Source organism: Zingiber officinale, chromosome 1B, assembly GCF_018446385.1.
Source record: "Zingiber officinale cultivar Zhangliang chromosome 1B, Zo_v1.1, whole genome shotgun sequence".
Lineage (NCBI taxonomy): Eukaryota > Viridiplantae > Streptophyta > Magnoliopsida > Zingiberales > Zingiberaceae > Zingiber > Zingiber officinale.
In genome coordinates, this window is record NC_055986.1 from 141,812,138 (window position 1) to 141,826,576 (window position 14,439).

Consider the following 14,439-nt stretch of genomic DNA (forward strand, 5'->3'; position numbering starts at 1 on the left):
TGAGTTTTCTATTACTATTTGGATTGTGAAATATATGGATGTATGAATGTGAAATGTACGTGTGGATTGTGAACTTTTTATATTGTTTGTATATATGAAAATGTCATCGTTTGTGATGGTTCTTTATGTGTATAAAAATTGTATACAGTTTATGAGTTGAATTAAAATGTCACCTGTGAATTTTTTTTAAATTTTCCGATGGAATTAATTATCCGTCGGTAAATATCAAACGATATTTACTGACAGAATGCCAATTCTGTCAGAGATTACTGACGAAATTGGTCAGTCCGCCAGTAACACTAAATGGAATTGTCGACGGAATTCCCAATTCCATCGGTAATTTCCGACATAATTGAGCATTCTGTCTGTAATTCCTAAATGGAATTAGTGATGGAATTGGGGATACCGTTGGTAAACACCGACGGAATTGGGAATTCCATTGGTAAACACCGACGGAATTGGGAATTCCGTCGGTAATATTTAAATGGGATTATGGTGTATTAAGACAAGAATGTCAACGGAATACCAATTCCATTAGTATATTTTACCGACGGAATACCTTTTCCGACGAATTTTACACGGATATATTATTTTCCGTCGGTAAATGCCTCTGTCAACTATGACAGAATAATCCATCGATAATGCTGTCTTTTTTGTAGTGTAATCGCATCAAACTTTCGCCTTGCTGTGTTCACGTATGACAATTGAGTGTTTTCATAATTGAATTTATTAGACCATTTAGATTCGCTATTGCTTTTATCCTTCTCGTAGCTAAAAGTGAAGTCCTTGTGTTGGACTAGTATCTTGTTTATGCAGATTATTTTACTTACATCTAATAGTGATAGAAGATATCTGACTCTTATTAGTTCTCACCTAGAAGGGTTGTTCTTGTTTCCCTTAAATCTGTGAGAAATCATCCATGTTTAGATTTGACAATTGATTGTTTTTAGAATAGAATTTTATAGATTGTCTGAATTCTTTGTTGATTTTATCCACCTTGTCAGTCACTAGTGAAGTCCTTATGTTGTAAAGGTTTTTTTTATGCATATTATCTTATATTTAATAAAGGTTGATATTTGACTTTTATTAGTTCTTACTTACTAGATAGTTCGATCAGGTTTCACATCCGCCTGTTTTTCCTCAGATTCAGGCCAGGCATATTTTTCTTGCCTGAATCTGAGTCAAGCGAATGGAATTGTATCAGCTTGCCGAAGGTTTTGAAGAGGTACCAGACGAACTCTGGAAAAAAGCTCTGAGATGCAAAGCACGAGGTAACCTTGTCACGAAATAAAATTCTTTTCCTTTGTTTCAAAAAACTCTTTTTCATCCATAAGTGCAAACGATAAAACTAAGATTTTTTTTTTCTGATTTTTAAAGCAAATCATGGAGACTATTTCTTTGATTTTTTTTTTTCCCTTCCTGTCATCCCATTCTTATAAAAGCTTATTTTCCTCTACTCTTACCAAAAAGTAGAGTTTGAGTGTTGAAATTTAACGAGTTAAGAAAGAGACCGACAACATGCATATGGAACTAAGGTTTATTGTGCTAATTTAGTCTTTGATTTATATTATTTACTGCATCACTCATTTGGTGAAGTTTGTGCTATATTATGATGCCTTTGTTTTGTGAAATTATTAGGCATCTTAAGGGTGAGGATTTGAACTCCCTTTACCCAAAAGAATTAATTCCAATTGAAGAAGTCCTTTAGATTGGTCTTACGAGAGTACGGAAGAAGCAAGTGAGAAATTTGTTGGATGAATCGTTAGTCATCAATTTTTTTACCCATGCTAGATGGAGATTTGGAAGATGCACAAGAAAAATGTCAGCATACAAAAATCCTTGGCGCTGCAATTTACTCTTTTCATTTTTATTTTTATTTTTTGCTCCTAATGAGTTTCATCTATTATATAGGAAAAGTTGCTTGAGGAGGAGAACAAGCAACTGACTTATATGCTGGTAATCTTCTTAAAAGATGATGTTTACAGCTTGGGTGTGTTTCACTGCTTCAAATGTTATACCTGTTTCTTGATTTACAAAGTTTGCTAGCCATTGGATCAATTAATTATGGCAATACTCTGTTATGACTTTTCATGTCTTAGTAGATGAATATTAATAATGGGGCACGTTTAATCCAAAGTAACTTACGGATATAGGGACATGCTCTTTTATCATTATCCTGGACACATGTCAGGCAACTATTTAGCCTCTTTAGCAAGTCTTCTCTAGTACGTAGTTAACCTAATGGAATTTAGATATGCATGATCATCTCTAGCTAAGCTTAAGTCAGGCAACTCTTTTGCTAATATCTAGTTCTGGGAGATTTTCATGTTATCTATTGTTGTATTACTTTTTGTTAGACATGTTAATTACTTCATAATGTTTCTATTAACACTTGGTCTTTGCAAGTTAGACCAGATAGATGACCGGAAGATCATGGATATAGTTTTACTTGATTAAAGTTATTTGTATTATGCCAAGTATTATGTGTGGTAAGAATAAATTATTATGGACCCTTTACTTTAATTATCTGGAATATAATTATTGTTAAATATATTTCTAAGTAATTTGCTACATATGTGCCTTTATAATGGCCTTCTCAAATACTAATGATTGTTGGTTAAAATGTTGCTAGGTTTCCATGTGTTTATACACGTAATAATCATTGCTAAATCAGTGTTCCTTTTGATTTTTTGTTCGTATACAGTGAAGTGGGTTCAAATTCTAGAAATAGTAAAGTTGTTATCATATGACCAAAAGGTTATAAATTTGAATTTTGGAAACAGTCTCTTGTAAAATGTAAGATAAGACTGCGTATAATGAATCTTTCCTCAGAATCTCGTATGACGGGAACTTCATGCACCGGATTATCCTTGATGCAGTTAAGTGGGTCACTTCTTAGTGAAGATCAGGTTAATTAAAGCATAGTTGATCCAATAAAGCATGTGATAATTGCCAGTGCATCTAGAAAAAAAGAAAGAGCCGAAAGGACGAAAGTTAAGGATTTTGATACTGAGGAAGAGGAAATCCTCAAGGAAGAAAATGAGCAGGAGGAAGAAGTCTATGATCAGGTTATTAATGCAGTTCAAAAAAATGTCCATTGTGGATTTGTTAAAAGATTCTTTTGATTTAAAGCAACACATTTTTAAGTAATTTTATGAAATTAGTGTATCATTATCTTCTCTGGTTATTCCAATCCAGATTGGGGATTGCCGACCTTCAAGGCATCTTTCATGTCGTTTTCTGATGAGCTCTCTCTTTATATTACTCCAATGCTGGTATGTTTTGTTAACTTGTTCTAGATGTAGTCACTATGTGAAAAACGACTTTTTACTTCGTTGATTACCTGAAGTAAAAGACCTATTTTTACCGAAGTAGACATGCGTGTAGTAAAAAGATTCATTTTACTTCGGATAAACTCCGAAGTCGTAGGCCCAGAAAAAACGAAGTCGTATTGGGTGTCGGGTTCGGACATATTACGAAGTAAAAAGTGCATATAACTTCGTCGGTTTTTAAAAACACCGAAGTAATTAATCTTTTTCGACTTCATCGTTTAGTATTTGTTGTGAAGTAATATACTTACTTTAACTTCGGTTAAAAATGAAGTAATGGATTACTTTTACTTCGTCATATATCGTTAATTCCTGAAGTAATTATCGATTAAATTACATTTAGCTTCGTTCTGGATCGAAATAATAGATAGATACTACTTCGAAATTTTTGGTAATAATTGAAGTAGTTGATACTATTTTACAGCAACAAATTGTGAATTCAAATTTTGAATTTGAAATGATGTGCCTTGACTGAATTTTTTTGACTGAATTCAATTTTCGACTTTCAAATGCCGCAAATGCCGTGTCTTGACTGAATTTCTTTGACTGAATTCAAATTTCAAATTTTCAAATGCCGTGCCTTGACTGAATTGCTTAGAATGAATTCAAATTTTGTATTTCAAATGTCGTGCCTTGACTGATCTCGACTTTTGAAAATGCCGTGCACAGCTCCAGCGGTGACGTGCCATTCTTGAAACCACCGCCCTCCCTGTTCATTTTGACTTTCGGGGCACAAAATTTGAATGCAACCTCTCTTGCCTTGCTGGCCACGGTTTCCAAGGTTGCCACACTCTTCTTCCCCAAGACTTCACCGGAGAAACCTTTGAAGGTCTGCTGGCCACCAGAAGCAGTTGCCGTCGTCGGAAATTTGTGTTCCTTGCCTTCCCACTGACCAGTGAGGACAATGGCAGCCCCCACCACTGGTCTCATCACAATCCACAACAACAAACCAAAAAGAACAACCGAAAACAGAAGTATCTACTCCAAGAAAACATCATGAATCAGCCCTTTAGGTAATGACCTCGTAAACATAGAGACTAAAAAAAAAAGCAAAAAAAAATTCCAAACACTTGTCTTTGTTGGAAGAATAGCACCAAACCTACAACAAATTGGAGACCGTCTAAAACATGATTTTGCAAAATAAAGGAGGAGAAAAAGAAGAAGAATAAGAAAAAGAAATCGAAGGAAAGAAACCTGGACCTCAGCCTTCCGCCAGCTCTGTCAAATTGAAAACATACGGTATATCTCAAACACTTGCAACCTAAACCCTGCGTAAGAAAGTTCAAGTTGCCAAACCTTATTTCGGAAGCCCTAACGAGGAAACCTTCGTCTCTGTTGCCTAAGACTCCAAATCGGAAGCCCTAACGAGAGGGAACGGAGAGGACTGAAATGAAGGGGAAGGAAGAGGAGGTCCAACCTTATTTCGGCAGAGGGCAGCCCTAACGAGAGGGAACGGAGAGGACTGAAATGAAGGGGAAGGAAGAGGAGGTCCAACCTTATTTCGGCAGAGGGAAGTTAACGAAAAAGTGGGGGGAAATAAAAGTGGTCTCAAAATAAAAGTAACTCTTGTACTATTACTTCGGAGTAAACACTAAAAATTCTATTCACGACGTTACTACTTCGGTATTTAATAACTTTCCGAAGTAATAGCTTATTTCAGTTTAAAGCGAAGCCCGCGTTTTTAAATATGCGAAGTCTATATTTGTATATACTTCGTCAGTTTTTTCAGCAAAGTTACTTATACACTTTTACCTCGTATATTTAAATTGATGAAGTAAATCGTGGCGAAGTAAAACGTCGTTTTTCACATAGTGAGTCTAATTTTGGCACTCTTATCTACTACTCCAATACCTGTGTTGATGATAATAATTTCCACATATATCTATAATCTTCTTGATTTTAAATATTTATTATTGTAATCTTTCCATCCAGATGATATGTTTTTTTTTATCCAACAACAGTTTGCTTTTCCTGTTAATCATGACCTAGTTAAAGTTGAATGAAGCATATATATATTTTGGGAATCACCAGAACATGAACAGTTTGGCTAAGAGCGACAAGTTTTTTTTTTTTTTTACTAATATTCATTTTTATTACAATATTGGAATATTGGAATAATTTTAGCTTATTCTAATATTTGTTTCGTTAACTAATAATATACTATTATTGGTGCAATCGACCAACAAAATTTTAATATCCGACAAATATATTTAATGGAGCTTGATCAAGAAAAGTCCTAATCGCGGCTAAGTAAGGGTGAGAAATCTATCGAGTGACTATCCTAAGTGTGATTAAGCAAGGGAGGTCCTAGTTGCGACTAGGCAAGGCAAATCTCGGTAGATCGTGTGGAAGCTAGGTAGAAGGATTCGGTAGGTCTGGAGGACCCGACATCGAATCCCTGGTGGGCTGATCCGATGTTGAGTCATGGTAAGTGGAGTCAGGTGGAGAAAATCCTAAAGGGAGGTAACTCTAGGTTCTGGTGAGTGGAGCTAAATGGAGAAAATCCTAGAGAAGGGTAACCTTAGGTAACGAGAAATTTTGGAGGAGTCAACTCGAAGCAAAGTTGATCGGATGGTTTCCGGTTGTCCCATGCATCTTACTTTACTACTCTTGAATCATAGATTACTATGCTAATTACTTTGTTTTGTACGAGTATTTGTTTAACTCTGTTTTGTAGGAACTGATCCGATCAGTCGACCGAACTCATGGATCGGTTGACCAAACCTAGATCATATAGCAGAGTTGAGATCACATAGAAGCAAACATGGAAGTCAGGCTGATCAGTCGACCGAACCCAGGGATTGGTCATCCGAACAATTAATACACTTAATGGAGAATTAATGGTGAATCTCGATGAACAATAAATGGTCATAAATGCATAAAGATCAAATCTCAGCGAAAAAGGAAAGCAAGGGGTTCAGTCGACAAATAGGAGGATCAGTAGGCTGAAAAGATCAATTGACCGAACGACTTTTTAGTCGACCGAACAAGGCTTATATATATAAGGGAAGCTCAAGGTCCGAGGCAATGTATCAATTTTCGGTTCATCTCTATGCAAAACTATTGTTCATGCTCTTAGCCTGCGCTTCATCTTCACGAGCAAGCTGCTCCATCAAGAAGTGCTGACATAGCTTCATCTCCTACCTATTGTCAGTATATTTTTTAGTTAAGCTTGTATTGTTTTACTTTCTAAAAGATAGTAGTGTTTTACTATCGTTTTATTTGCATGAATTGCTTCTTTCTAAAGGTTTCAGAAAGAATATTTATAGTGGATTATCCATCGGTGCGATCAAGGATCGTGGGTCTTGGAGTAGGAGTTGACATAGGTTCCGAACTAAGTAACTGAACGAGTCTTATTATTTTCCGTTGTACTCTTATTGTTTTTACAATACAAAAGAAAAAGTTTTAACGAGCGATATTCATTCCCTCCTCTATTGCTTCTTTTCGATCCATCAATTGGTATCAAAGTTGGTCGTTCTTAATTTACTTAACAGTTTTTAATCACTTTTAAAAAAAAATTATTTTGTTAATTTTTTTATTATATTTCTATTTTTTATCTCGCACTGCTAATCCCAAGATGAGTCTTGGAAATCTTCTTTTGTTAATTTCCTTTGCAAGAATGTCGATGTCATATCAAGAAGGGCGAAGCATCTACGACCCTCCACCGTACATCATGTCTACTTTAATTGTTGGAGACAAGGAATGGAATCTTTTGTAGGAAGTGAGAGTTTTGACAACTGATTGCATTGAAACAACCTTCTCAAAACTAAGAAGTAAACATAAAGGTAACGAATATATTAATTAGTGTTTTGGCTAACAAAATTGTGTGTCTGCTAGAAAATTACAAGAATCTATTTGAGTTGTGGACCCAATTAATCAAGCTTCATGAGACACCGTCGAGGCTAGAAGATCAAGGTAAAAGTGAGTTCGAATTCGAGTCTAAATCTAGAGAGTTATCCTCAAACTCAGAAGTGCAAGACCAAATATACTTCATTGCGCTAATGGCTCAGGAGGTGGTTGATGGATTTGAACTCGAGTCAGAACAAAAGTTTGAATCTAAATCTGAGATGGCAATAGTCAAGGAGAGAATCCTAACAAGGGTTCAAAAGGTAACATTGTAAATACAAAATGTAAACATCACATAATATGTTTTAAATGCAGTGAAAGAGGACACTACAAAAACAAGTGTCCTACTTATAAAGGTGGATCCACACAACCAGAAGCAAAGGAGGAACTGATGCCTAGAGTCGATAAAAGGAAGGACCATATCGAATGTTTCAAATGCAAAACAATAGGACATTATAAATTTCAATGCCTAGAGAGAAGACCCAAGGACTTAGGGGGAGCAATTAAGGTAAAACAACTTAAATTTCATGAAAATTTGCATGCTTTAGATTTTTCATGTTTAGATTATACTTGTAAAAATATCGAACAAAATAATAACAAAAATAATAAGGTTATTTGAGGAATAATCTTAATGGAATTTTAAAAAAAAAATTTAGAAATTTTCTAGAATTTAATCGGAGCTCGTATGTCGTATGTTAAGGGGATAAATTATTGGGCCAAGAGAAAGCCTATTTAAGCTATCATATTTGAATGAGGAAATGTTTAATTTCCTTAAATATTTCTTTTTCTTTTTCTTTATTTCTCTCCCGTGCCCTAACCTCACCTGCGCCGGACTCTTCTCCCCGACACCGACGTCGTCTCCTTCCTCTCCTCCCCAACTCGACGCTGAACCCCTCTTCTTCCCTTACCCGAGCCTTTCCCCCATTCATCACTGGCCCTTTCTTATCTCCCCCAACCCGATCGACTTCCCCAACTGACGCACCGCCAACCCAACGATGGTGCTTCTTCTCCTCGCTGATAAAAACCCATCGGTCGAGCCCTCCCCCTTACGTCGATTCCCTTCCTCTCGTCTCACACCGCAGTTCGTGCCATAGATCGTTGATCGCCGCCTACCTTCGTCGTGTCTTCCCTGTCGATGATGGTTGTTGTCATCCTTTCCTGATCACGAGCACCAATCGAGCACACGAGCCGGCAAGAGAGGTAGGTTTCCCGAGCCTTTCTCAGAATTGCTTCCCTACTTGTGTTGTTGCCGACCACCATGATCCGCCGTTGGTCGCCAGCCGCCGTGACCTCGATAGTGAGGAGTACTACTAGGCGTCGATGATCTTCACTGCAGCCATTCGTGCCCTAGCCTTAGTCCTTCTTCAGTGGAACTCTTCGCCAGCGCTGACCTAGGGTTTCCGGCGGCCAGATTTGAGGTAGGTTTTCATCCTAGATATGGTTTTAGACGTTTGGGTGTTGTATTGATGAATTGGATAACCAAAACAGAGTTGGGCAGATCAGGGGTTGATGCTGTGGCTTGAGACTTCAGTGCCGCTTTTCATTGGTCCTGGCTGTCGGGATTTGGTATTTACCGAAAGCCATCAGTCGACACTTTTGGGGTAAAACTGTTGAATTAAGTATGATTTGATTACATGGTTAAATGATAGGTTTATATTCACGTAAGTTTGGAAATGGTCTATGGTTAACCTAACTTAATGTGATCGAGCTAACTCTACTTTGATCGACCGATGTGATTAAAGGAGTTAAACATTTATTTATGGATTAATTAATGATCGTTAGCTAGAGTTTTCTCTAAATAGTTTAGAATTGAATTTAGCTAAATGTTGTATATGTACTTAGTTAAATTGTGCATGTTGTTATAGGACTTTGATTCGAGACGGAAGTTTCGACGTGGGATCTATCTCGTCACGATCTCCATTTTTTAGGTGGGTACCTTGACTTATCTTTTGATATTGTCATCTGATATGCTTAGTAGGTTATAACTTGCAGTAATAATTATGTTTGTTTCTATTTGGTATGTCACTACTTGATACCTGTAGCATGCCTTATTCGTTGTTTGCTATATATCCATGCTTATACCTCTTGATTATTGTCATGTGTAATATGTTCATAGAGGTAGTGACGTACCATGCCTTATGGTGTATAGGACTAGTTATTTGTCATACCTGTCAGGTGTACCTAGATCATTTTATTGGATCCATTTACTTTTTGGTGCATACTTTATGGATATGGACATGGAGGGATTTTCATACTTAATGTCATGGACCATCTTGCATGATTGCATGCTGAGCGATTATCGGCTCCATTATTGTTGAGCACATCGCCAGTTACATGGATCTGCACACACAACCACTCATGGGTTAGTGGTATATCAGGTAGGATGTGTGGCAGTTTTCTCTGTCAGGGCTCCGTTGGCCCGCTCATGGGTAGTGGTGACGCAGCGTGGTAGTAGGACAGGGATCCCTCCTCTGGATTGTCTCAGGGAGATGAGAGCATTGAGCTCCCCCACTTATAATTTGGGGTAGAAAGATAGGTGTACTCCGACAACATCCTATCCACTCGATCACTCAGAAGTAGTGATAGCAGAGTGTACAGTTGTCATAGCCCTACCCACTCGGTCTCACCATCGTGTGTGAGATGGCTGACTGGCGTCAGGGGTGACCATGTCATTTGCATCATATTCATGGATTGCATTATTGCTTGTGGTTTGACGACCTTATGTCAAAATAGGAGGCCCTGGTGAGTACAGTTCTTCTTTGCTTGTTTAGTTTTCGCATTTCCTGTTATTGATCAGGAGACTATACTCCATGATTATTACTATTAGATATATGTTACTATGCATGTCAGTTCGATACCCGCTGAGTTGTTGAACTCACCCCGTTGCTTTATTTTCTATTTCGGGTTGAAGCTATCAGGAAGTTTCAGTTGCTAGTCTCCCACTAGGTGTCGAGATGGCTTTCTGGTTTCGGACTTTCGTTGTTTCCTTGTTTTGTTATGTCTACATACTTATGATGTGTAGTTCTTGTACTTATGGATTCTATGTCGTGCTTCGGGTATGATGCCCATGTTTTCCGCTACGAAGGTTTTCCATTGTGTTGTGTTTTTCCTCGTTGTAGTGGAGTAGATATTATTATAAACTGCGTGGTTGTGTAGTCAGTCGGAGACTGATTTATTATTAACTGTATGGATTATTTTATTATTGTATGGTATATGTTCCAGCCGTGTTGGCTGATGATTGTGAGCCCTGAGGGCTATGTAGTTAGATCTCAAATTGTCATCCATACAGGAGAGATGTTGTCAAAATTTCCTCTGGCAGGGATTCCCCCGGGGCGTGACAATACTGAAGAACTAGTAATGCATGAATGTTCTGAATTAACATTGTTTAATAAAAATAATTTAATTAATAAAAATTTAATTAATTCAAATGTAACTAAACTTAATAAAATTAACTCAAACCTTAATTTATTTGATCAAAATGTAGATCCAAATATATTGAATTTAAATTTAAATCTGGATAATAAAAATTTAAATATAACTAAAAATAAACAAAATTTAATTAAAAATTTAGGTAATAAAAATAAGGATTTAATAAAAAATAATTATTTAAACTTTAAAAACAAGAATTTAGAAAATAAATTTTCAACTAATAAAAATTAAAATTCTACCTTAATTAAATAACAAAGAAAATAAGTTTTCAAAATTTAAAAATTCAAAGTTAAGAAAATTAGAAAAATAAAATAACTTCTTAAAAAATAAAATTGATAAACTAGAAAATATTATTAATAATTTTACCAATTCACAAAATCTAGATCTAGGTTATAGATCAAAGTCAAATCTAAAAGAAAACTTCAAATTCCACAAATCTAATTATAATCATCATGTACCTTTAATAATAATAAGAAGAAGAAGAAGAAATATAAATTGTTTGACTTGATTGGTTACATTCTCATCTTGTCATGATCATGCATATGTTAAAGTAAACGTTATACGTCATGTCATTATATCCTTATGTTAATGTGTTAATTTAAAATGATTAGTTAAAAAGGTTTAATCGACCCTAATAATATAGCATCGGAATAGATTGGACTGATAATATGTTAAGAAAACTTTATCGAAAGCATGTTCAGGTTGAATCATGTGTATCTACCTGGTGTACTAGACCTAGTGAATTTGACCAAAATTATCCTAGTCAAACATGAGCTAGTTAGACCAAAATCTTATATTAAGTTCTTTGGGCAGAATTGTTTTGGGAAGTATTCAAAAAGTGGTCCACCGTTGATACACAAGAAGACTATATGTCTCGCCATTGACTGAAAACTTATCCTTATAAAGCTTACTTGATTAACCCAAAGCTAAGTTTAAATCTAACATGAGTTAAACAACCTTTTAAATAAATTTTTAATTCAAATCAATTAAAATAATATAAACTTTAATCAAACAATCACATTATTTAATTAAATCTAAAACTGATTAATTAATCAAAAGTCTAAAATTTAATTTAAAACCTAATTAAAAGTTAATCATAATTAATGAATCAATAAATAATATATTAAAACTAAATTACAATTTAATTAAAATAAATAAAATTTAATTTGAAATTAATAAATATTATTTTAATACCTTAAACAAATTAAACCTAATTTAAATTTAAAAAATAAATTAATTATAACTTAATTAAAACTTAAATTAAAATTAAATGAAAACTTAATTAAAAACTTAACTAAAATTAAACACTTAAATTTAATTAAAACTTAACTTAACCTAATAACTTAATTAAAACTAAAATGTAAAGTTAATTAATTAAATAAAACTTAAACTTAAATTAAATTAACTCAAATGTAATTTAAAGGTAAACTAAATTAACTTTAAATAAAACCTAAATTAATCATTAATCAATTAATTCAATTAAATTTTAAATCAATAATTAATTATTAAATAAGTTTAACTTAATTAAATTAATAATTAACAAAATTAAGTTTAATCATTTTAACTTAATCCAAACTCAATTTTAACTTAATTCAAATTACAATAAACATAATAATAATAATAATAATAATAATAATAATAACATAATAATAATAATAATAATAATAATAATAATCAATTAATCAATTAGAAACTGACTTTAATTTATCACAAATTAAGCTTAACTTAATAATTCAATAATCAAACTATTTAACTTAAACTTCAAATATCAATAATAATCAATTTAACTTTAAATTAATCTTTAATAAATAATTAATAATGGATAATTAATAAGATTTAACTCAATTAAAATTTTACTTATGTGAAACTAAGCTAAAATTTTCAATCAAACAAACTATCTCACAAAATCATGGGGTTCCTTTATTTAATCACTTAGAATATGTGAGATAATAGGAAAAGTAAATTAAAAATTTCTTGAAAAGATATCTTTTAAGGTTGATATTATTAGAGTGTATACTAAAAGTCTAGCTTTTGGTATAAATATTTATCTAGAAATAAGAATCACATTGGTCAAATGTCTACATTTATGATAAATGTAGTTGCTCAATTAATTTATATTGTAGATAACATGGTGTATGGTGTCACACACAGAAGATCATGTTATTGGTTCCTTATAAATTATAAACAGTAGCTCACGACCAAGATGGAAAGGAACAAACCATTGGAAGATTGTAGTGTAATTGGGTATTAGTTTATCTTAACTATATAATTACACTAGTACACTTAGAGTGTATTGAGTAGGACCATTTGAGGTCGTTCCTTTTATACTGACTTTATGAAGGAACAAATACCTCAGTTATTATGGAAGTGTGTGCTCTTAATCCTAATATAATAACAAGCACATATATTTGATATTTATTTCTTTAATTTATCAATGGGTGAGATTTAGTTCGATGAATCAATAAGCCCGATAAGTTGGGAAATGATATCACTTATAGTGTGTGTTGTTGATTATAGAAGGAAACTGTGTCCTAGTAATCTAGGTTGAGAATGTCCCCAAGAGGAGCTCATAAGGATTGTCATGTTAAACCCTGCAGGTGGACTTAGTCCGACATGATGATGAAGTTGAGTGGTACTACTCTTGGAGCTAGATATTAATTAAGTGAGTTGTCAGTAACTTACTTAATTAGTGGACATTTGTTATCTTAAACACAGGGAGACTAACACACTCATAATAAGAAGGAGCCCAAAATGTAATTTGGGATTGGTGCGGTAGTTCAATAATAGTTCTCTAGTGGAATGAATTATTATTGATAAAATTAAGTTGTGTGTTCGGGGCGAACACGGGATGCTTAATTTTATCGGGAGACCAAAACCAATTCCTCCTCTCGGTCCCTATCGTAGCCTCTTAATTATAGAGTACTATACCCACCTATACCCACCTTCTTACCCATCCTATAGGGGGTCGGCCAAGCTAGCTTGGAGACCAAGCTAGGGCCGGCCATGTTTTGGTTCATGGGTGAATTCATGTGGCCGGCCCTAGCTTGAACTCAAGCTTAGGTGGCCGGCCCTATTAAAATAAAAAGGAATTTTATTTTTTAAATTTTTCTTATGTGGATAACATGATTTAAAAGAGAGTTTAAAATTTTAAATCTTTCCTTTTATAAGATTCTACAAAAGATTAAGAGAAGAGTTAAATCTCTTTCCTTATTTGTAGATTAAAAGGTTGATTTTAATTTTGGTAAAAACTTTCCTTTTAATCATGTTCATGATTTAAAGAGAGTTTAAAATTAAATATCTCTTTTATAAAGCTTCTACAAAGATTAAGAAAAGATTAGATATCTTTCCTTATTTGTAGATTGGAAGAGATTTTAATTTTTAAAGATAACTTTCTTTTTATCCACATGTTTAAAAGAAATATTTTAATTTATAAAATTTCCTTTTTATTGACCATCATGAAGGGAAAAATTATTAGAGAAATTTTTTATAAAATTTCAGGAAACAAATTAGGAAAGTTTTAATTCTTGATTGAATTAAATTTCCTTTGCTTGGTTTAAAGTGGCCGGCCACATTGTTGATGAGAAAAAATTATTTTTAATTAAATAAATTTTCCTTATCAATGGAAAAAGAATTAAGGAAATTTTTATTTAAATTTCCTTATTTGTCAAGGCCAAGGATTATAAAAGAGAGGGTAGAGGTGCCTTCATGGAGAACAACTCTATTATTTTTCCTCTCTCTTTTTCTTCCTTGGTGTGGTCGGCCATCCTCTCCTCCTTTCTTCTCTTTGATGGCCGAACCTCATCCTTCTTGTGGAGACTCATATGGTGGCCGGATC

The 14,439-nt window shown here is 34.0% G+C and overlaps 1 long non-coding RNA gene across 1 annotated transcript; it reads left to right on the forward strand.

Annotated features, from left to right (window-relative positions):
• The first annotated feature begins 1,127 nt into the window (after positions 1–1,127).
• On the forward strand, positions 1,128–2,018 carry LOC122004983. The gene is made up of 3 exons (XR_006118302.1): positions 1,128–1,271; positions 1,639–1,821; positions 1,912–2,018. It is a non-coding gene; the product is annotated as an uncharacterized LOC122004983 (long non-coding RNA).
• Positions 2,019–14,439: the final 12,421 nt, after the last annotated feature.